Raw genomic sequence first — 25202 nt, 5'->3', positions numbered from 1 at the left:
GATTACATGAGCTCTCTTTTGTAATGAAAAAAAGTTTTCATGACTACCAACCAAGTTATTATATGACAGTGTATGTAATATTCTGTATCCATAGTGCTCCATCTCTCTGTTAGAAGAGAGAAATGTGTTTCATCATCTATCCTTTAGGACCAAGATTGATCATTGTAATTTATCTGAGTTCGACGAGCTTTTTAGATTTGTTTTATTTTTTAGTATTGTTTTGATTTGCTTTACTATAGCTACTGCATTTATCATTCTCATTCTGCTTTTTTTCATTCTTTATTAGTTCATATAAGTTTTTCCATGTTTCTCTAATAACTCCATTTCCATTTTTTTCTTTTCTTTCTTTTTTAAACCCTTGCCTTCCATCTTAGAATCAATACTGTGTATTGGTTCCAAGGCAGAAGAGTGGTCAGGGGCAAAACAATAGGGGTTAAAGGACTTGCCCAGGATTACCCAGCTGGGAAGTGTCTCTAGACCTGGCTCTCAATCCACTGAACCACCCACATGCGCCTCCATTTCCATTGTTTCTTAAGACATATGAATAATCCATTACATTTAAATATCCCAGTTTAGTCAGCTGTTCACCAGTCAGGGAGAGGCACTGAGCTCTTAAGGAACACACCAAGGGAGCCCAGGCTCTTTCAGGACCTACCAGTATGGGCTCATACCCGATACAGTTCTGTTATCCAAAGACTGACTTATTGAAATGCAGAGAAGGCTCTTGAATCACCAGATGGGCTGAGAGGTTTGTTTGTTTGTTTTTGTCCAAAGGATTGAAGACCCAGTCTGGGAGGTTGTGTTCTGTATCTATGGAGACAATCCCCACACAAATAAAAACTCAACTCTAGGATGTATTAAGGATCCATAAAAGAACAAACTGAGGCACAGAAATAGGAAGTGACTTTGCCCAGAGTCTCATAGGAAAGGACTTGAATATAGGGGTTGTTTTTTGTTGTTGTTGTTGCTGTCTTTGTCTCCAAGACCTCTGTGCTTTCATTAGACCACACTGTATTATGTATCGGTACATTGCCCTACTAAATTACTTAAGGAATATTTTCCAGAGGAGGTGGGATTTCAAGAGCTATGTCCTATATTATCATTAACCTGTTACATTTTTATGGTGCTTGTGCTTGAATTTATGACCCAGGCTTCTTCCCTTTGCCTCTGAGGACATAGATTCTGAGTGGTTTTAGAGAACAACTTTCCTTCATTTGACTTTTTTTTTTGGCAAGTGTCTACTTGAATAACAACCCAAACTTAGAGGAATCTCTTAGTGGAAATTTCTGAAAGCTCTTGAAATACAGTACAATTTTCCCTATTTCATTTTCATTCTAAAACCAAGTGAAGCTTTTTCCATGTGATGTTCTAGGGAGAAAACAAATATATATGGTTCTCGATTGTGTTTATGCTGAAATAATGACCCTTCTCCCAAGGAATCCAAACTCCTTTACATTGAACATCACACTAAATTAAGGGGGGATGTTAAAGGGGAAGCAGCTGTACCAAATATTTCAAACAATGCCTATTGGGTTAGAGTAATAATAAATCACTTATACTCTGTTCTTTCTCCCCCCTTTAGACCTTACCTTCCAGACCATAGAAAAATTCCTTAAACCCTGGGCCCTCACTTTTATACTTCAAAAATCTGATTTCATCAATGTGGGTATTCTCCTCCCCAGTGCAGGTTGTAGCTTTCCATCCCTTCCTGACTCTGGTCTTCATGCATTGCTTCAGTCAAATAGTCACCTGGTCAGGTGAACCTTCCAATACTGAGCTTCTTCACACTTAACCTGGGCTGCTGCTTGAAAAATAGATATCCAGGCCATGGTTTTACATGATGCCCTTCCAGCTCGTCAAGACTCGCTAGAGCTCATACCCTACTCAAAATGTAGAATCCAGAACCACCTCCATATCATGATAATGAATTAAAAAGTGGAGGTAAAGGTATAAAACCTAATGATGTGTTATTTAAGGATACATGATTTCATTGATTTAAAGAACTAGAGAGGAAATTCAATCTATCAAAGCAGGCAGATACCTCTGCAACTTTTAGTCTGAGAGAGTTGCTTCTTCATTTCTATTTGAGTTTGACACCCCTGACTTAGAGAGATTAAGTGATTTGGCCAGATTTGACCAGTCAAAGAGGCAGAACTTGAACCCTGAGTCTTCCTCCTCAGAGACTAACTCTCTTCTCCTCACCTGTGTTTAATGAATCAAATTCAGCCCAATTAACCAAACATTAATCACCTACTTCATACAAAACACTGTCCTCAGTGCATAAAGGAAAAAAGGAAACAATCCTTGCCTTCAAGGAGCTAATATTCAACTGAGGACATACAATAAATGGACCCACATAAATAATCAAATCAATTCAACAAGAATTTATTAAGCAGCTTTGATGTGCAAAAACACTGCAGTAGGTGCTGGAAAGGAACTCAAATTCCTGCCTCAAGGAGCTTATGTACCACTTCTGGAATGTAACAAATACAAAGAGAAATTAAGTACAAAATCATTTGAGTAAGGAGAGGGTACTAATAACTGGGGAGGAAGAGAAGGAAACCTGAAGGAAGCTAAGGATTCTACAGAGATAAGAAATTGAGCCAGAGATATTAGAGTAAATATTTAATAACTAGCTTTCCCCCTCTCCTAAAAATCAACACCCCTTTAAGTTTAATCTAAATTATTAACATTAAACAATCAGCTCTCATGAACCAAGATGAGCTGGCTACAACACATTTCTGGATAAAATGCTGAGTTTAATAGAAGAGCCAATAGGCCAGGACTGGAATATAGAATGTGTGAAGGAGAGTAATGTAAAATAAATCTGTTCAGGTATTTGAGAGACAGACAATGAAAGATTTTAAATGCTAAGAACAAGATTAGAAGTGCATGGAGGTCTAGAGGGAACCACTAAAAAAGCCTTTTGAGCAGTGGGATGACATAATCAGACTTGTACCTTCAAAGATAATATGGCAGCTGTGTGGAGAATGAATAGGAGGCTAAAAATGGGAAACCACCTAGAAGACTACTTATATTATAGTCTAGGTGAGTGGTGATAAGTGGTGAACTAGAATAGTAGTCATATATCTAGAAAGCAACGGATGTGAGAGATGTTCTATTAGAATTAGGACTTGGTAACTTATTAGGTAACTGATAGGGTTTGAGGGAATAGAAAAAGTCAAGGATGACTAAAGTTGGAAACTCAAGTGAGTGAAGGAAAATGATGTTGTTGGGAATAAGGAAGGCTTCAGGAGGAACAAGTCAAGTGGAAAAAAGGTAATGAGTTAAATTTTGGAAATATTGAATTTTTAATCCTGAGAGGAAAATTAGAAGGTGATATATAGCAAACCATTGACAGTACAAAAGAGACAAGGCTAGAGAGGGGGGAGTAGATGGACAGATAGATAGATAGATAGATAGATAGATAGATAGATAGATAGATAGATAGATAGATAGATAGATGAAGAGTTAGAGATATATCATCTGCATAAATGATGATTGAATCCATAGGTATAAACAAGATCATCAAAAGTTTAAAGGGATTTTCTCCAAGCCTTTGGTGACATTTATGCTTATGAAGGAAGTGGATAATTATCTAATAAGGTACACCAAGAAATAGTAACAAGGCTAGGAGGATGACAAGAAGTGAGCTGGGTCATGAAAACCAAAGAGAAATAGGAGATACTTCTCCAGAAGTAGGAGATAGTTGACAGTGCCAAAACCTACAGAGTTCAAATGGGATGAAGACTGAGAAAAGGTCATCAGAGCAGTTCCGATTGACTGGCAGGGTCAGAAACAATCCTCAAGGAATGGAGAAGTACTCAGCTATGAGGTACCCATAATCTGATGGACTCAGTAGCCAGGATAGGTAATGGCAAAATTCACCTTTACCACTTGGATATACATACATGGGAAACAAGAAGAGGGAACTCTAGACACGGTCATAAACAATTTGGGAAGACAAGTTGAATCAGATAAATGACCAGCTCCTTTGCAATTTATGCAGCCAACTTCCTAATGTCTTTCTAGAATGAACTTCTATTTCCCACTTTACATAATAACTTCTTGGAATTCTGAATTCTCCCAGAAACCCTGGTCTCATTTTGATCTGACTTTTTGCTATAAACTTACTCTACTTCCCATTTAGACTCTGTCCCTCAACCTCAGGTGGGGATTGCTCTCTCCTAACCCCACCCCACCCCAAGGGGAGTTTGTTTTGTCTTGGGCAGATTACTAAAGTAATCCATCTACCTATTACAGTATTGTTGTAGTAAGTCTATTTATGACAATTTTATATGGTTTTGACACTTTCACATTCCAGTTCCTTTCTAGCCTTAGTGTTTTCCTTTTCTGGGCTCAGATTTTGTTCCCACTAGTAGGGCTGCTATAAAAAAATCACAAAAGAGAGCCAGGTTAAAATGTATGGAGATTCTTTGTTTACTTCTGATGTGCTGAAGGGAGAAGCACTGGAACATGACTTGTTTTATAATGATGATGCATTTCCAAGAAACTGTTCCCCAAAAAAGGTCTTGTCTATTAAACCAGGCAAAATGAAGGGCTGTGCCCAACCCAATGACACTGGACCTTGCCCAACATCCTATCTGGATCCTTCAACACTAAATAAGTAAGTAGAAACCCCTAGATTGTGACCAAATAATTCTATGCTTCATTGTGGCTAAACAAATATGACCAGTCTCTTAACATTGGAGGCAAAGAGAATAAATACTGCACAGATTCTGCTTCACGTGAGGATAAGAACCTCCCTATGAAATTACATATGTAAATAAATATGAGGGAGGGAAGACCTTGATCTGTTGAAATGTTGAAAAAACTCCTCTAAGGATTTGGCTTCTTGTTTATTATTGTGTATCAATGCAAATAGAAAAATGTAGTAGAATGATCATTGGGCTTGGGAAGAGTCAGTTCCAGCTTGGCAATCTACTACTATTACTTCTTCCCTTCTTCTTCTTCTTCCTCCTCCTCCTCATCACTATCATCATCATCATCACCATAACTGGCAGCATAGAGCAGAAGAGAGAGTGCTGGAATTGGAGTCAGGAAGTCTTGGGTTTGAATCTTGCTTAGACATTTACTAACTGTATGACCCTATGCAAGTCACTCAACCTTTATGACCTTTGGCTTTCCTCACCTGTATAATGGAAATAATTCTAACACTTCTTTCAAGATTGATGTGAGGATATACCTTCACACTGTCTTATACATTTGTCTACTCTTTTCCATTCTTATTGCCATTCTCCCTGTTTCGGGCTGCTATTATCCCTCTCCTTAACAATTGCAATAACCCCCCCAAAACATGTCTTTCCATCTGTAGTTTCTCCTCAGGTCAATTCGTTTTACACAATGAAGCCAGATTAAACTTCCTAAAACAAAACTCTCATCACAGTGGTCCCTTACTCAAAAATTGTCTAAGGAACAAAAGTGGGATGCTGGGAGAGAGAATCCTTGGGGAGCAAATTCTAATTATACAATGCCATCAATAGTAATGGGAAAGTTGGAAGGAGAGGCAAGTTTGGGGCTGAGGATGGAGAGAAGGAAAATAATTAATTCAATATTTTATATATATATATGTATATATATACATATATACATATATATATTAAGTCTTAGTTTTGGACAGGATATTGAGACAAGATTATTGATTGGGTAGTTGTAAAAACAAGGCTAGAGTTTAGGAGAGAAAGTGGAATTAAATACACAGGGTTTCATAGGGTTGAGAAGTGAAATACTGGAATGATGAGAAAGTAGAAGCAACAAGAGTAAACTACTCTTTTTTGAAGTTGACCAGTAAAGAGAAGGAGAGCTAGAAGATGGCTTATAGGTGATAGCAAGGTCAAGGCAGTGAATTGTGTGTGTATGTTAGACCTGAGAATATTTGTAAGTTACAAAGAGCAATCCAATAGAGAGGTAGAGATTGAAAATAAAAAAGAAAAAGGCTGAGGTAGAGTAGAAATGGATGGCATAGTTACTTGCCTATGAAAGGCAAACTCCAGCCAAACTGTTCCTTAAATAAACCCCAAGTTCTCCAGATTTCCTAACCTCACTCATTTTCTTTCTGCCCCAGCATGTTTTCGTTCATGTTGTTCAATCTTTTCGTTCATGTTGTTCAATCTTTTCAGTCATATCTGACTCTATTGTCTTAGTCTTTTTTCCTTCTTCCTCATTCCCAACCCTTCCTCATTCCCAAAGCTCTTAAGATCTTATAGGAATTTCCTTCTTGATAACTCTTTTATTGGGCAGTGGGGTGGCTCAGTGGATTGAGAACCAGGTCTAGAGATGGGAGGTCCTGGGTTCAAATCTGACCTCAGACACTTCCCAGCTGTGTGACTCTGGGCAAGTCACTTGACCCCCATTGCTTAGCTCTACCCCTCTTCTGCCTTAGAACCCATACCCAGTATTTATTCTAAGATGGAAGGTAAGGGCTTAAAAAAAAAAGAAGTATAATTGATAACTCTTTTATCATCCCTTCCTTTTCTGTGCTTTGTTTTTTCACATCTGACTCTTTGTGACCCTTGTATGAGGTTTTATTTGCAAAAATACTAGAATGGAAGGCCATTTCCATCTCCAGGTCATCATACAGATAAGGAAACAAGCAAACAGAGTGAAGTGACTTTCCCAGAGTCACACAGCTAGTAAGTGTCTGAGACTGGATTTGAACTTAAAGAAATTAGTCTTCCTTTCTTTAGGCACAGCACTCCATCAACTGGGCCATCTAGCTGCCTACCTCTAACATACTCACCTATAAAAATCATATCCATTCTTCAAGTCCAGACTCAATACCACTTCCTTTGGGAAGTCTTTCCCAGTCCCACCCCAATGAATCATCTCTCCCTCCTCCTCTCAGCCAACACTGTATTTTGTTTCTTTCTCTTTTATGGTACTGGCTACTTCCTATCACAAATATGTGGGTACTTCTTTTATCTCCTCTATTTGCTTGTAAACTTCTTAAGGGCAGACTATGTCATATTCATCTACTGCACCTCCACTGCATCCCATAACCCCAGTGCAATGTCCTGTTCTGTTCTTAGAAGTTAGTGTTCAATAAATACTAGTTGAATTTAATTAGGTCATTCAAACGTTTTTGTTTTGTTTTGTTTTTACTACCTAATGTTCATGTTGCTACTAATAGATTTTTTAAAAGTTTTTTATCAATAGAATTTATTTACAAGTGTCTCAACCCCTCCAGTTCCCACATTATAGAAAGCATCATCCAGGAGAAAGAAGTATATATAGATTATGTCTTTCATGTTTCCATTTTTCCATCCATTCTATGGGGGTGACATTCACAAATTATTTTTTAAGTATCAAATCTGTAGTTGTATATAATATTCTCTTGGTTCTACTCATTTTGCTGTTCATTATCCCATGTAGTTCTTTCCAAGGTTTTGAAAAATTAGCCTGCTCATCCTTTCTTATGGTGTAGTAGTATTCCATCACAATCATATGCCACTAATTATATAGATTTTTAAACTATGCATATGCATGTCTAATATATAATATAAAAAAATATATGAAATCTTGCCTGAAGCTTTTTATTTATAATCAGTGGGTAGGGACAAGATGGAAGCACCTAGAATCTCAGAGCTAGAACCCTACCCTTACCTAATAGGAAGGGACAGGGATCTGTCCTTTCAGTGATGGTGATGCTACTGTTACAAGGGAATCACTTTAAAAGACTGATATATATTAATTTAAGGTCGCCAAGGAATCAGCTATGTAATTCCTAAATGAAAAACTCAAGTCAGCCGTCAGCCTTTTTTGGAGTTTAATTACAATAGGAGCAAGAAAGGAATTAGAGATATATAGAGAGAGAGAAAGGGGAGAGAAGGGAATAGGGCTTAAATACCCCTTCTGTTTAGGCTGGGCCAAAAGGCCCAAGCCCTTAGATAGCTGGGGCAAAGAAAAGAGATCAGTCCCTATTACTCACGTGACCAAAATGGAGAAACAGTCTCAGAGGCCCCCACCTTCAGCTTCCTTCAGAGCAAGCTTCCTCAGAGCCCAGGAACCACACCGACCCAAAAACTCCACAACCACCACCTCGAGTCTCCAGACCCTCCTATCTTTAAGGAAACCATCCAAGTTGCCTCCCCTCAGTCCTCACATCTACCAATCACTCTTCATCAATTTGCCTGTCAATGGAGGCTCTCGCTTAACCCAGGACCGCCCAGAGGTTTTTGGCTTTTTGCACATGTCTGTTGAAGGTCATATTTTCAAATGATTAAATCTATACTCCTTTGTTACAGCCCTTTCTAAATCCTGTTAACTTGAGTATGGTAGAGATTGGAATAATTAAATTTTGATCTAGGCTGCAGCCCTTACTCAATCCTATTAGGACTGAATAGGGTGGAGTATCTCCATTGTATCAATTCTAAAATCAATCAAGACTCAAAGAAATTCCTGTTCTATGCTTAAGCATAGGTCAAAGTCCTTTCCATTGTTCAGCAAAAGGTTTCTGTCCTAAAGTAATCTTAAGAAGGGAAGAGAAGGAACCTCCCATGCCAATGGAGTTCCCATTCCAATAGACTATCAGTAAGAAATTTTCCAAGTATGAAATATCCAATGGTGAAATTTCCAACATTTATAAGTCTAAGGAATTTTGAGGTTTACACTACTCAGAACCTTTTGTCATTTTAGGAGTTAAAGTTTGGTGTGTTAGTGGGTCTGAGAAGGTGGTTGGCAGAGGATCCTCTGAAAGCCAATCAATCAATTAATAATCAATAAACATTTATTAGGTGCCCATGGAACTGTACATGTCTGTGACTATTGAACATCTAGGGAGAGCAATCAGCAGTTCACAAGTGTCTTGTATGGTCCACGATTTGGCCTTGTACTCCTTGGGAAACGGGACTGCCTGTAAGAGGAAATCTGAGCTGCCATGAAGATGCTGCAGATTTGACCTAAAATGCCAGTTTCAAATCTCTGTCAGTGGGGAAGGTCAACTGGCATCTTTGCAATTGATCATGACACGTTTGATTAATTTCTAAAATGTACCATGACTAATTAAATCTCTCCATCAAGTCTATTCCACTCACTTTATTCTTCTTCAGCCAATCTTATGCACTCAGACAAGGGAATGCTGCCAAGCTTCGACTTCCTTTGGTCACAATATTAGAAAGACAACTTTTACTTCCAGGAAAGGGGTTTCCAAGAGACAAGAGTTGGCATCATCCAATATGTTTATTCTTGTCATAGATGTCCACGATGCAGCTATCTGGAAATGACAAAGCTCAATCAATCTATAAACACATATTAAATAGTCACTAGGCACTAGGCATTTTGCTAAGCTTTGAGGATACAAATGCAAAACAAAACAAAACAAAACAGGAAAGTCCCTGCCTTCAAAGAGTTTGCAATCTAATGGAGGCAGATAACACACAAAAGGAAACTGAAAAGGGGGAAAGATGACATATAAAAGGAATGATGGGAAAGTCCAAAGGAGTTCAGCCAAGTGAGAGATAAGAGATGGCTGACCTGGGTACCATCTTCAAATGGAGGTTTGGGGAGGAGATCTCTCCTTCGCCATCCAATCAGAGAGATCCCAGTACTGAAGAGGTATGGGTCCCAGAAATAATGAGATTCCTGCTCCCATGCTGGAGAAGTCTGAAATTATGCATCTGGGTGGGGAAAATGACCCATGTCATTTAAGGAAGTTGGGGTGCTGATCATGGCTGAGAGTTTGGGGAGCTTATTGGTTCTATCTTTTAGAGAGAAGGGGCAAATAAATGTAAAGACAGCATTGTGCCATCATCACTCTCCATCAATCAAGAAACACTTACTAAGCATCCACTATGTGCCCAATAATGAGCACTAGAGGTACAAAATATGACTTTATGTCTTTTCACCATCCTGGCCAGGAAAATGTAAAATACAGCATCAGAAAGCTTTGGCATATCATCAGACAGAAGAATAAAGGTCAATCACTTCTTATTCAGAATTCATGAACATGTCAAAGAGAGTCCCAAATGAAGAGTGAACAGTTTTTAGCAGGAAGTAATACTTGGACCAACTTCATTGCTTCAATTTAACAAACATATATTAATCATCTACTGTATACAAAGATTTATCAAACATCAATTGCATTCAAGGCCCTGGGCTAGGTGCTAGGGAGAAAAAGACAAAAATTAAATAGTTATCCTCAAGGAACTTACATTCTACTGGAAGGATTATATATGATATAATAAACCAATAACAAAAATAAAATATATAAGAATAAGAATAAAATATAATAAATAGTAATAATAAATAGTATTATATAGTATGTGTAATATAAACATAATATATTATTTTATTATTTATTATATTTAATTCTTATATATTTATTTTTGTTATAGGTTTGTTATATTATATATAATCCTTCCAGTAGAATGTAAGCTCCTTGAGTTTATAATATATTATTATATATAAAATTATTATATATATTATATATACATATTTATATGTAAATAGTCTCCCTTCTATAAAATAGAGATAATATCAACACTGACCTCCTAAGGTTATTGTGAAGATCAAGTGAGATAATAACTGTAAATTCCTTAGAATAGAGCTTGGCACATAGTAGGTGCTATATAAACACTAGCTATTATCATTGCTATTGTTGTTATTATTTTTTTATTATTACTACAAGGAAAGTAAATCAGGAAAAACTTAAGTACTTCTCCAGAGTTGTAAGTGTCTGAGTTCAGGTTCGAACTCAGGATTTCTTGACTCCAAGTCCAACACTCTACCCACTGTGTCACCTAGCTACCTAATTAACACAATTAGTTTGCCTGGAAACCACTTAGACCAATTTTGTAAGAAAGCACTATAAAAATACAAGGCATCACTGTCATGAGTCACTGTGGAATGTTGGGTATAATTCAATGAACCTAAATCAAGAGGCCTCCTAGTTCAGATCCTCCAGGACTTACTGGCCTTCCATGTAGTACTTGCTCTGTTTATATGAACTCATTCACTTGTGACTCTATGAGAGTCAGTTTCTTCACCTGTAAAATAGAAGCAGCAGGTCTGTTATAATCAACATATTTTATAAATGGTAAGCCATTACACAAATTGAGTTATTATCATCATGCCTTAGAACCATGTCATTGAGTTAATATTAAAAAGTCATGGAATTTTTTAAAAAATTTCTGATGAGAGATTTACTTTTCAAATGTAATTTTATTTTTAAAAGATTTTTCCATGGTCACATGATTCATGTTCTCTCCCTCCTCTCTTTTCTTCTTCCCCCTCCCAGAGCTGACAAGCAATTCCTCTGGATCGTAGATGTATTATCGCTCAAAACCTATTTCCATAATATTCATTTTTGCCATAGAATTATCTTTAAAAGCCATACAATTTAGTGTTTCAATAGAATCTTGAGGAGCTAAAGTTAGGAGTGCGTACATGGCTTGCCTAAGATTAAGAGCTTTTGAGGAGTTGAAAGAGACCTTAGAGACCTTTTTACAGATGGGGAAACTGAGGTACAAACCAGCAAAATGCCTTGGTTGCATTTATGTAGTCACAGCACCATGATTCAAAACCCAGGCCACTTGACTCCTGAAAATACAAATGATCCTCATTTTTCTCATTACACTCTCTAATAGAATTTTACAATTAGAAGGCACCTAAAAGAGCATCTCATTTAACCCTTGGAAACAAGTCACAAAAGCAGTTCATGGTTGGGTCAAAATCACTCTACTAATGATAGAGAGCCAAGCGGAGATAACAAGTCCATCAAGCAAGCAAGTCAATATTAAATACCTGCTACGTGGTTAATAATAAGGGCAGCTAGGGGTTGCAGTGGGTAGAAACTGGACAAATATAATTGATCCCCGACGCCAGCATTTTTTCGCTATGCCAGGGGACATACAAGTTTTTCAGTGCTAGCCCACATCATCAAAAATCCATGCATAAGGGCCACACGAATTTAATTATTATAATTAATGACATTCTACTTCACTTACAATTACTAATTGATCCAAGCCTACTAACAGGATATTTGGTGACCGTCAGTTATACAGTTGTATTGGCTGGCAGCTAATTAGATAGACTAGCTAATTAGGTAATTTTTTTTTTACTAAAAATATCAGACAGACATATCCCAGAGGTAGGCTGACTGCCTCTGGGCAAGGAGGACTTAGAGCTAGAAGACTTTAGAGCTTATCTTAGGTAAAAGAAAGGGGTTAGGACCCTTGGGGTCCCTACCAGTTTACCCTACAAAAGGGTAAACTGAGACCAAAAGGTGGCCTAAGGTTACAAGTTAATAAGCTGTCCAGCCAAAATACAAACCAGGTCCTCAGACTCCAGATCTAGCCTTCTTTCCCCCATTCCACATGGCCCCATGACATTGAAGACTTAGGAACTGTGCCCTGCTGTCTTATGAAAAAGTATCTAATGTTGACGAGCAAGAGGATTTCAGAAAAAGCCAGAAAGATCTGCAGGAACTGATGCAGAGAGCAATAAGCAGAACTGGGAGAACATTGTACACAGTAATAGCAATATTGGATGATCACCAACTGGGATAACTTGGCTGCTCTCAGCAATGCAGTAATCTGGGACAATCCTGAAAGACACGATGGGGAATGCCATCCACCTCCAGAGACAGAGCTGTTGGAGTCGTCTTTCACATCAGTGTATTTCTGGCTTTATTTTAGGGTTTGGGTTATGTATGAGTGTTTTCTTACAATAATGACCAATAAGGATGTGTGTTTTGCATGACAATAAAAATAACTTTTTTAAAAGTATCTAATTAGATGTGAAACCCAGTGGAATTGCTCATTGGCTACAGGAGTGGGGAAGGAGGAGGGGAGGGAAAGAACATGAATCATGTAACCATGAAAAAATATTCTTAATTAATTAATCAATCTATTAATTAATTAATTTTTTAAAATTAAAAGTATCTAATGCTAAAGTCAGGTAGGTAGCACAATGAATAAAGTACTAGACCTGGAGTCAAAAGAACCTGGGTTCAAATGTGGCCTCAGATACTTCCTAGCTGTGTGACCTTGGGAAAGTCACTTAACCCCTTTTGCTTAGCCCTTACCCTTCTGTCTTAGAGTTATTACTATGACAGAAAGTAAGAGTTTTAAAAAGAAATAAAATTTTAAAATAAAAGTATCTAATGTTTCCTCAATTCTATAAGACACATCAATATCTTTTCATGATTGTTGCCTTCCTAGAATGTTTGGGTCTAATAAAGACAATAGTACATGCTTGAATGACCCTTCATTTGGTATTCCTCAGCCCCTGACCCAAAGGGTTTTTCTAACTATCTTCAGGAGTATCACTACTTCTCAGAACTGAAAATGATATGCACTCACTTTAATTTAGGAAGGAAATATGTAGGATTCCTGCATGGATAGTTAGCATTTACATAGTCCTTTAAAGTTTTCAAAGCACTTTGCAAATATTATCTCATTTAACCTTCACACCAACCCTGCAAGATAAGTGCCTTTATTATCTCCATTTTACAGATGATGAAAATAGGGCAAGCAGAAGTGAAGTGACTCACCCAGGTTACACAGGCAGTATGTGGCTGAGGTGGGATTTGAACTCATCTTCCTACCTTCTGGTCCATCTCTTTATCTACTTTACTCCTGTGGAAAAGAAAACTGAAACAAGTTTTGGACTTTCTGCCAACCAAACTCCTCCATTTCCTTGTTACAAAATCTTCAGTATCCTGTACTTCTTCTTCACTCTACAATCCCTATAAATATTACACTACCTAGCTTCCTTCTCAGGCTAGATGATTTTTGAGGTTCCTTCTAGCCCAGAGATTCTAGGATTCTAAGGAGACATGGAAGAAAAGGGTCCTACATCTTTAAAGCTGAAATGGCTCTTCCAAGTCCTTTAGTCCAGTCCCCACATTTTACAGAGGAAGATACTGGAACTCCTGAGAGGTAAAGTCACTTCCCCAATGGTCACCCAGTAGAAGTAACTGAGCCTGGATTCAAGCCCAATTCTGGAGATTCTCCTCTCACTGTGTACAGCCTCTGTGCCCTGGCACTCTTGGGGTACAAGACTCTGAGATCTGGCAGCAGCATCCATCACACCTGAAGCTTATGGCAGACCTGGATTTAGAGTGGGGAGGATAAGAAGTCCTCGAGGAAGGCACGTGTGAATTGGACTTTAGTGGCTGAAGAGCCACTGATAGAATTCCAGACCTAGAATCTGGAAGCCTCATCTCTGAGTCCAAATCTGGCTTCACACACTAGCTGAGTGACCCTGGACAAGTCGCTTCCCCCTCTTTGCCTCAGCCCCTCATCTGTAAAATGAGTTGGAGAAGGAAATGGCAAACCATTCAGGTAATTCTGCCAAGAAAACCCCACATAGAGTCATGAAGAGTCTGAATGACTCAACAACAATAACAGGAATACAACAGGCAAAGGCAGGGGATATTTCAGGCACAGGAAACAAATGTCTTATCGATCATCTTTACATCTGATGGTTGCTAATCTTACAGAGTGCCATAATGGAGAAAGCACTTGATTTGGCACCAAAAGGGTTTGGATTCCAATCCTATGGAAAATTCTAGCTATGTGACCTAGGCAAGTCACTTAAACTCTCTGGAACCTCAATTTCCTCATCTGCAAAATGAGGAGTGGTAGAGAATGATGGTGCCTTCCTCCCAGGGTTGTCCTAAAGCTCAAATCTGATGATGGCTAGAAAAGCACTTGATCAAACCTTCCCATGCTGTTAAAAATGGCAGCTATTCTCATCAGTGAAGAAGGTGTGCCTGCTTTGGTCCATTAGAATGGGGAAGAGGAGTAGGCTGTACTATTTGCAGATGAACCATGAGCAAATCAGCATCCTTTTCGGTGCTCAGAATCCCCAGGACCTGTTTCCCTGTTTCTCTTGTACAGTCCTAGTGGTGGCATCTCCCAAACACATTTTAACATTTTATGCACTCTTCATTTCCTTAATGAATTCTAGTCACTCTCCCTTCTGTTCAAAGCTGCAGAAGGAGACTGCTGCAGTCACAGGGTTAATCTTGTTTTCTACAGTTAAGAAAAGAAGCTACTTCCTGAACAATTGTTGGGAGTGACCTACAAAAGGCTCAATGACACCAAATAGCTCTCTGCCTTTTCTCTGTAGGGGACTGGAGAGAATGTGCCATGAATCACAGCCAGTACAGATCATGGGAATGGGAATGTCTCCTCTGGTGGAAAGACAGCCTAGGAGACTTATAACAAACACTAGTCTTCCAGTCAGGGACCTGAATTTGAGTCATGGCTCCCACACATACTTTCTTCGTGATCCTATAAATGATAGATATATTTACTCTCTCTATGCCTCAGTTTCTCTATCTATAAAAGAGAGCCATTAAAAAAAAATCCCAGTTGAGAAGAAAAGATTTTGTTAAATCTTAAATCACTGTAGGAATAGAAGCTATTTTAAATTCAGTTTTCCAGGAATCAATGCTTTGCTCATAAATCTGTCTCTCATAATAGAGCATGCCAAAGTAGCAGTTAAGTAGTACTGGGGAGAAGAGTTCCACCTGGAGACAGGAAGATCTGAATGCAAATTCTGTCTCAGATGCTTACTAGTTTTGGGACCTTGGACAAGTTGCTTAACCTCTGTGTTTTCCTTAGTTTCCTCATCCTAAAATGGGAGTGATAATAAAACCTACCTCCCAGGATTATTATGAGACTCAAATGAGATATTTGTAATCCTTAAAGCATTTTATAAGTACCAGTGTAGCAATAATAACTCAACATTCCTAGAATCCATTCCAGTACAATAAGAATTTCTCAAACATCTATTATGTGCTAGGCACGAGATATATGAGAGAAATGCCAGGCAACCCTGCCCTCAAGGAGCTTACATAACCGCACTAATGGATTATAGCATACAGATAAAAATTGGAGAATCATGGACTAATTACTAACTACTGGGGTCTAGAATAGATTCACACAAGTACATCCTAGAAGGAAATTCAGGATTCTGAGAGATGAAGTAAAAATAGATAGCATGGTAGGCAAAGACAGGGAGATGAGAGATGGAAGACGGAGTTCAAGGAATAGCAAATAGACCAGAGGAATAATCTATAATAAATCTGAAAAGTTACCTTTGAGCCAGACTGTAAAGGGCTTTGAATGCCAAGCTAAACAACCGAGTTTCATTCATGGGGCAGTAGAGGAGTCACTGAAAATTCTTGAATAGGATTCCCAAAGCCCTGTGTACTACAACCTTGTGAGATAAGTAGTCCAAGTATTATCATCCTTTTATTTTGCAGAGGAGGAAATTAAGGCTTCAAGGACTTAAGTGACTTTCCCCTACTCACCCTTTACCCCTCAGGAATTAAGTCAAGGTTCCCACCCAGGATTCCTGACTCTAAGCCCAACATTCTCCGCATCTACCAGAATGCCTCATGTAGTGACTATTTCTTATCTTCCAGGGGCATAGACTCTGCCCCTGATGTCCTGGTGCCATTTTGACTGGTCCATGGCTCCAATAGGTCAGTCTCCTTTCTAGTTCTGGAGTTGGGCTCCAGGGCTCATATTTTATTGACAGCTTCTAACATCCAGATCCCTTTCTGAAATCCAGTCACCTTTATATATGTACCTTACTCTTTTTAAATAGGGCACATCTTTTCAAAATAAAGTTAAAATTTATGTATTCACTCACTCAAAATAATGTGTTGAACCCCAGATGTGCAGAGCACTATGCATAATTCCCTGCTGCCCTGTGAAATTTTCAGTCTAGTTAGGAGAAATAGGAAATATATGTGAAAGACATAGAACAATTCGAGTGTTTAATAATGAATGACAGTACCAAAGATGATGGGATTCTAAGCTATAAAGCAGGAAGGGACTTATTTTAGAGATCATATATCAATCCCCTTATTTTTGGGAAGTGGCCCAGTGTTGTGGTGGATGGAGTGCCATGCCTGGAATCAGGAAGATTCACCTTCTTGAGTTTAAATCCGGCCCCAAGCGCTTAATAGTTGTGTGACCCTGGCAAGTCACATCACCCTGTTTGCCTCAGTTTCATCTGAGGAAATGGCAAAGCACTCTTTGGTCAACTATTCTTCTCTTTTCCAAGAAAACCCAAAGAATTGGACACAACTGAAAAGCAACTGAACAATAACAACCTCCTTATTTTATGGGATTGCACAAAAGCTATATATGACTAAGTGTTAAATGAGAGGCTAGACAATAAGGTCAGAGGAGGAGTAAATTATTGATATGAAAAAATAGGCAGAGTGTGCTTTATGGAGAAAGAGCTGAGCCTTAAAGAACGAGTAGGAGTTAGATGTGTAGAGAGGAAGGGGAAGAGTATTGAATGGTACATGCAGAAGTGTAGAGTTGGTAATAGTAATAATAATGATGGTAACAGCTAAAATTTAAATGATGCTTTAAGGCTTACAGAACTCTTTACATGTTAATTCTTTGATACTCCCAATCCAGAGAGGAAGGGCCTATTTAATTCCCATTTTATAGAAACAGAAACTGAGATAGACAGAGGTTAAGTGACTTGCTCAGGGTCACCCAAAAAGCAAATGTTTTAAGCAGGATTTGATTTCAAGTTTTATTGGGAAATAGGAATGAATGGCTGAAGTGAAGGGTTCTTTAAAAAATAACAAAAGATGTATTAAAAAAGACATAAAACCAGGGGCAGTTGGGTAGCTCAATGGATTGAGAGCCACACCTAGAGACGGGAGGTCCTAGGTTAAAATCTGGCTTTAGACACTTCCCAGCTATGTGACTCTAGGCAAGTCACTTGACCCCCATTGCCTATCCCTTACCACTCTTCTGCCTTGGAACCAATCCACAGTATTGACTTCAAGATGGAAGGTAAGGGTTTTAAAATAAATGAAAAAGACATAAAAACCAATGAATTTTAGTGCTAGAAGTCCTCACATAAATAACTTTGGAGGGAAGGGAAAATATGAAAGGAAACAAACATTTATTAAATGCTAGTATTTAGGGCTTTACAAATATCTTTTAGAAATGAAGTCCTTTATTTTACAGATGTTACTTTACAGACCTAGAATATACATCTCCTGACTTTTCAGTAGCTTAGGATTTGATTTTGAGAGGCCATGAATGCCAGACAAAAGTTTGGACTCTGTTCTATGATTGAGGAATTAAAGATTTGCAAGCAAAAGCAAATAACCCAAAAAACACAGTACAACATAGGAGGAAGCAACTGGATTTGCTACCAAAGGAACCTAAGTTTAAATTCTAGTTCTATCAAATTCTACCTATGAGACCCTAGAAAAGTCATTTAACCTTCTGGTCTCAGTTTCTCCCTCTGTGACATGACATTTCAGGTGTTTTCCAGTTTGGAATCTATGAACCTACAATGAAAGATGCTAGAAAAGAGGAAGTTTAGTCAGGGAGTGGCACACAAGATGCCCTGGAGATTCAGAGAGATTTGAGACAGGGAGAATAATTAGGAGACTTCTGCAGTATTCTAGGAATGAGGAAATGATCATGTAGGTGAGATGTGAAACCATAATAGAATTCTCTGGGATAGAACTGGAGTCTCCAAAGATGTTTCTTAGAAGCTATTTAGGGGGGGGACCCCAGACTGATTAGAGATGACAACCTCATCTACTGAAAAGAACTCCAGCCTTGGGATCTGGCAAGAATGTAAATTCAAGCTCTCCTGCTTGTCATTGGCTTGGCTTTGGACATGTCTCTTCATCTGTGTGGGTCTAGTCCTGTTTATCTATAAAATGAGGGGGTGGGAACTAGACAATCCTCACAGCGACATCCATCATCTCGAATTTTTTCCCATTCTTTTGGTATTGAGATATCTTCTAGAACAATCCCACGATGATTTTAAGATCATGTGAGCTCCAGCCTGGTCTTCCTCACTGTGTCATTGTTCTGGTCCAATTGTTCTTCTTGATTTCCTGACTTTGTCATTTCTACCTCCTCATGTAGTAAATATAATAGGAGTCGAGGAGTAATAGCCTAATTGTGTTTATTACACAGCCATTAATGATGAATGAAGATTGTTCAGTGGGTGTAGTGCCCCTCCTAGAGACTAGGGAGAATGTCAGAACTAGGAGCCATCTGATAAAAGAGAATTTTGGTCTTGATCTACTTCTGATTTTGTGCTGCCTTTGGGAAAAGCCATGGAGCCAGCCCCTAGATACATAGGTGTGGGAAATAGCTGGGAGATGTGGTAGATGGAAGCCTGGACCTGGAAGCAAGAAGACTGAGTTCAAATCCTGTTACTGGATGCATTGTCATGGGCAAAAGTCCTTTATCACTTCCCAGCCTCAGTTACCTCATCTCTAAAAGAGGAATAGTAAATGAGAGAATATTTATAAAGCACTTTATAAACCTTAAAACAACATAAAAATATTTCCTATATTTAGCTAATCCTAAATCTTTTCTTCTATAGAGATTCATAGATAAAAATAGAACCCTTTCCATTTCTGGTTGTAGCCCACCTTGTGTCCTTACCTGTATCTGTGTCTTTGTCCATGTCTGCCTCTGAGTCTGTGTATCTGCCATATCTGTGACTCTATTTTATTATATCTTCTTTTAAAGACTAAGCTGAAATGTAGGAACTCTATCCTACATTTCTAAGATGTCAGCCCCATTCCTAAGATGTCAGTTCCATGTTCCTCATTGTTGTTATAAATCTAAAGTTGTGAATTTGAGTCAACACCAATATAAAAGCCAGGTCAATGGAGGCAATGAATATCTATGACATCCTTGTTACTCAGATTGCCTGTGTTTAACACGGTGGCCAAAATCTTTGTCTTCTTTGACATTGTTTTGTCTCTCTGAATTCTATTTCTAACTGTCCATCAGTTTCCTATTAGCCTATTATGGTGAATGGTTCACCATCCATCTCCTAGCACCTAAGCAATCTCAAGGACTTTGTAGTGGCACTCTTCTCTTCCCTTCTTTTCACTTTTCTTTCCTTCTCCTCCCCTTCCTTCTTTTTTTCCTCTTTCTTCCCATTTCCCTTTTTCATTCCTTTTTCTCTCATCTCTTCCCTTTCCTTCTCTCCCCTTTTCTTCTCTTCCTTTCCCTTGTTGATCTCAACTGTATCTGGATTCAAGTATTATCTCTATGCAGGTGATACCTGACATATATCCAACCCTAATCTCTCTCCTACACTTCAGCCATTCATCTTCATCTACCTGCTAGATATCTCATCCTTCATGTTTGGCAAATATCTTAAACTTCATATATCAAAAAATTCCTTATTTTCTTCCCCTGGAATCACACTTTTCTTTAAACTCCCTATGATCCTTTTAGTCACCTAGGATAATTACCTCTGAGTGATCATCCTTGACTTTTTACTCTTTCTCTCATCTCCCATATCTAATATGTCATCAACTCAGTTCTCAGTTCTCTGGTATTTATCACCCACCTTCTCCATTCACACAGCCACCACTCTAAATCAGGTCTTCATCATCCCTTAACTGACCTCCCTGCTTCTAGTCTCTTCCCTTCTCCAATTTATCCTCCACACAACTGCCAAGTTCATTTCCTACAGTGAAGGTCTAATCACACACTCCCTGGCTCAGAATCCTTCAATAGTGCCTTATTTCCTAGAGGACAGCATTGGTGAAGATTTTTGAGTTTGAATGCCCAGAGGGCAAATTCAAGCTGTCTGTGAGCCCCTCCACCCATTACTGGAGAGAGCTGAGGGAAGAAGTACTTGCTTTGAGCAGCTGGTCAAAGGCGGGATGGCATGCAAAAAATGTCCTCAGGCACTGGGAAGAGGGGTAATAGAGCAATTCCCCTGTGCCAGGGATAGCACACATGCCAATTCTTTACCAACACTGCTCTAAGATAAAATAGAAATGCCTGGAAGTCATGCATCTTCATAATCTACATCCCATCTATTTTTCTAGTCTTTCATTTAGTATTATTCCCCATTATGAATTCTATATCACAATCCAACTGAACCACTAGCTGTTCCCTAAACTTGGCTCTCCAGTTCCTCCGAGGCATTTACAGACCATCCCTCCATGCCTAAAGCTTACCCCTTTTCCATTTTCATCTATGAGGACCCTTGTTTACCTTCAACATTCAGCACAGGGGTCACCTCCTCCATGAAACTTACTTTGGTTCCCCCAAGTTATTATTGTTTTCTTTCTCTTCCATTTATCTTGTATTATACTTTTTGCATACTGTTTATATTTCTTCTCCTCTCCCTCTTCCATCACTTCCTTCACCCAAAAGAATAATTTCCTTGAGTGGAGAAACTTACGTTTGTCTTTATATTTACAGGGCTTTGCACATAACAGCCACTTGATGTTTGTTGCACTGAATTTTAATGACATAAGATTTGTAGGCATAATAAAGTCCATAAGAAATTATCTTAAGAATAAAATACCTATCGGACTGTAATTACTTGATATCATATGTTATTCACAGCCAGAATGTCTGACATGCATGCCTTTCACATTTATAAAAAGTCTTCATGTCCCTCCTTTTGCCCTGCTTGGCATTGGCTCCTAGACAACTGCCTAACTTGTCTATGCCTAGTCCTAGCTTTGCGTAGACCCAGCCTGATCTCTCTAAGGCATGAAACCCTGTCCTAGGGTTCTTTTTCTTTAAGGAATTTTCATTATTAGACTCCAAATGACCCTTATTTTGAAGGCCCTTCAAGGGTATCTGCGACTAACCTGTCCATCCCAGCTTATCAATTTTGACAGTATCTGTTATCTTCTCCCACCTATCAACCTTTGTGGCTTATCCCCACGACTATGACTTGTCCTGTTCATTTATGATATTCCTTAACTTGAATTTGAATCCTTCCCCATTTGCCAGAATTGATAAATATTAATGACCATAGGATCAAAAGCTGAAAGATGCATTTGAGAGATCATCTAGCTCTAGATGATAATTTATCATCCCAGGTGATAAATTGAAGATCAAAGAATGGAGCTCATTCACCCAAGGTCACACACACACACACACACACACACACACACACACACACACACACACACAGCCTAGCAAGTGGCAAAGCTGGCATCCAAATCTCAATCTTCAGACTTCAGGTCAATTCTCAGGCAGTTTGGAAATCCTGTTAAGCATCAGAGAGATGCTCAATGTGAATTTTCTTTCTTCTAAAGGTAAATTCTTAGTTAACAAGGCTATATGGAATTGATAGATTATGGAGTTGATCAGAATTATTATACATTGAAACTCAATGTAAATCATCAAGCCCTTACCTCTTTCTGGGTCAAGTTTAATAATCAACAACTAAGTAGAACAGACCAGTTCAAAGAGGGAAATCTAGAGACAAATACAAAGAAGGAAATACAGGAGAAATGAAAGAAATTTTTACTATATTTCTGATACCTATAGGTATCCTCATGAGTGGTTCAAGAATTAATGAGGGCAGGGGGTAGTAAAAAAGAAAAACTTAGTGGAACAACACTGCAGCAGAAAATCTGGAATATTTTGGTGAAATCATTCTAATTTTAATATTCTATATTTTAATGATTATCTATTTATTGAAATATATTATTATCTATTTAATATTTCTAAAACATTTTCAGGCATGCAAAATGCAAAAAGTACTACCAAGAATCCTTTGGCCAGGTTGTTTGAATGGAACAAGTATCATGAGAATTCATTTTTATTATTGTATAACTTCTTGTTCTCAAAGCAAACCAAGGCATCACTCCAATTTTCTGGTGAAAGCTGCTTTGAAGAAGACAAAGACATGTCTCTACATGCCAAATCAGCATTCTGTTTTTTTATGTAGCTACAGAATTCATCAAGGGTGGGGAGGGATAAAAGGAGGAATAAAAATGAATCATTGCTTCACACTGTAGAGAGAATACTATCTGAAAATAAAGCTTGTCTCTCTCTCTTGAGTTGTAAAGAATATGTATTAAGTTCCTATCAAAAGACAAGACTGTACTTTGGCTAGAAAACCAAATAGATTAAATTGAGTTTCTGGGCTGGTGATTTAACCAATTTGATTTCCATCAAATTCAACCTATCACTGCCATTTTGGAGCATCTTACTTTTGACAGACATCTTGAACTCCTCCGCACATCACTTATGTCCAGATCTCAGTTGAATGAAAAGGCTCTGCTTCACAGCTCAGATGTATTATTAAAACGACTTCTGCTGTGGCTTTCAGATTTCTTCTTCTTCTTCTTCTTCTTCTTCTTCTTCTTCTTCTTCTTCTTCTTCTTCTTCAACAAGCCTTATAGAACAGCTTTGAAGTCTTTAATCTACTAGCAGTATGAGGGAAGACAAGATCTGAATTCTTCACATCTAATGTGGTACATTAATTTCAGGGTCTTTTAAACTGGAAAGCCTGGTTTCCTTTGGAGCTGGCAAAAAAATAAACTTAAATATAGGATTCTTCACATATGCATTGGCAAGCTACATCTGTAAATCTCTACTGTAGTTGGAAAGCAAATCACTTTCAGAAAACTTTCTAAAATTAGTATGGTTATAATTTTCCTTGAATTTCTATATCTAAGTTCCTACTTAGTTACTGTTTTCTATCATTTTGAAATGCAATTTACATAGAAAATTCTTTGCCAAATTCTTGATCAAACATTACTTGTCTTATTTTCTATGCTGATTTAGCTGTTTTGAGAAAAGTGACATTATCTAAAAGACAAATGCCAGTGACTCTAAAATTAAATGTCTTTTAACGAAGAATTTAGCGAAGAAGAATTTAGCTATGAAGAAGCTTGGAATTTACCATTTCTAGTATCCCAGGACCAGGCAAAGAAGAGTTTGTTGTATTATAATGCAGTTAGTGACATAGAGCATAGGACTTGGAATTGGAAAGACCTGAATTCAGATCCTTTCCCAGATAGTTATCAGTTATGTAACTGAGTTAGTCACTTATCCTTCCTTAGTCTCAGTTTCCTCATCTATAAAATGGTGATAATAATGGAACCTAATTCACAGGGTTGTTGTAGGAAATCAAATCATATGTAAAACTTTTTGTGAACCTTGTAATGCTATATATAGCAATATGATTATTATTATCAGTGGTAGTGGTAGTGGTGGTAGGTATAAATAGCCCACAGAAAAAAGTGCAAAAAATATATTTTCAGATCATTTCAGTTAATTACCTGTAAATGGCAAATGTACTACCAGGAATTCTCCTCCATACCTATCTCTGTCTATCAAATACCTACCTATCCATTATGGACTAATTTAAATCTTATTTCCTTACCGAATTTTCTGCTGATCACCTTAGCCAAAAGTGACCTTTCTCTTCCCATCTAAAGCTCTTATTATTATTACTGCTCACAAAGTACTTGAATAGTAGACATTATCTCTAGATAATAAATCTTCAGAAGACCATTATAATGATTAGGTGGGAAATGATCATAAGAACCTAGCTTTAGAGCTGGGTGATCCCTTAGAGGTCATCTGTTCCAACCTTTCCCATTTTACAGATGAGAAAGCTTAGGTCAAGAGTAATTGTCGATTGCTCAAGGTCACATGACAACAATTATTTTTTGTTCGTTATCTCCCCAATTTTTTTCTTTTCTGGAGATCAAGGGTCACTTCTCCTTCTGTTACTTTGAACTCCATACAACACTTAACACAAGGGAAGTCCTCAATAAACGTAAAATGAATGAATGAATCCTGAACCCAGAAGAAATTCTGCCCTTACTATTGAGTTTCAACTGCTTCGGGAACTGTACATGTACCTTGTAATCATAAATTAGTTCAGGTCACCTGACCTTGACTTGGATTCCATCAAAAATGTTCACAGGAAACTAGCTAAAGGCGAGTTTGTGAAGAATTGATGGGGGTCTTTGTCAGAAACCCAACGATTTTGTTTTCTTAAATGATGCTTTGAAACCAGCTCTTCTAGGTAAGTAAAGATGCAGGAATTGGAAGGAAACCACAGTACAGTGGTTAGCAGCTGACCAGAAAAAAATAAAACCTATTCTATTTACATTTTGAAGTTTCAATTCACTGGTGCCTATTTAAGGATGGAAATTTGGACCCAAGCCAAGAATATTTCTAATGCTCAGGCTTTAGTGTCTGAATTAATTTCACCTCTTGGTTTTTTGACATCCATGAAATCAATTCTTTCCACAGAGGCACGGCAGTTCTAGCAATTCAATAAAGCTGATATCATTCATATGCAACATGGAGTCCGAGTATCAAATATTAACAAGGTGGGAAACATGCACAAGACTCTTCTGAATTTTTATCAGTTGTTCCATCAGTTCAGTCTGGGATTTTAAGGCACAGAGAGATAGACCTATACTCAGTTAA

The 25202-nt window shown here is 38.1% G+C and overlaps 1 protein-coding gene across 2 annotated transcripts in view; it reads left to right on the top strand.

Annotated features, from left to right (window-relative positions):
- SMPD3 (sphingomyelin phosphodiesterase 3) overlaps window positions 1-25202 on the top strand; it is a 288206-nt gene that overhangs the window by 11562 nt on the left and 251442 nt on the right. The window lies entirely within an intron of this gene.

This window comes from Monodelphis domestica, chromosome 1, assembly GCF_027887165.1.
Source record: "Monodelphis domestica isolate mMonDom1 chromosome 1, mMonDom1.pri, whole genome shotgun sequence".
Classification (NCBI taxonomy): Eukaryota; Metazoa; Chordata; class Mammalia; order Didelphimorphia; family Didelphidae; genus Monodelphis; species Monodelphis domestica.
This window is presented reverse-complemented; position numbering and strand designations above follow the sequence as displayed.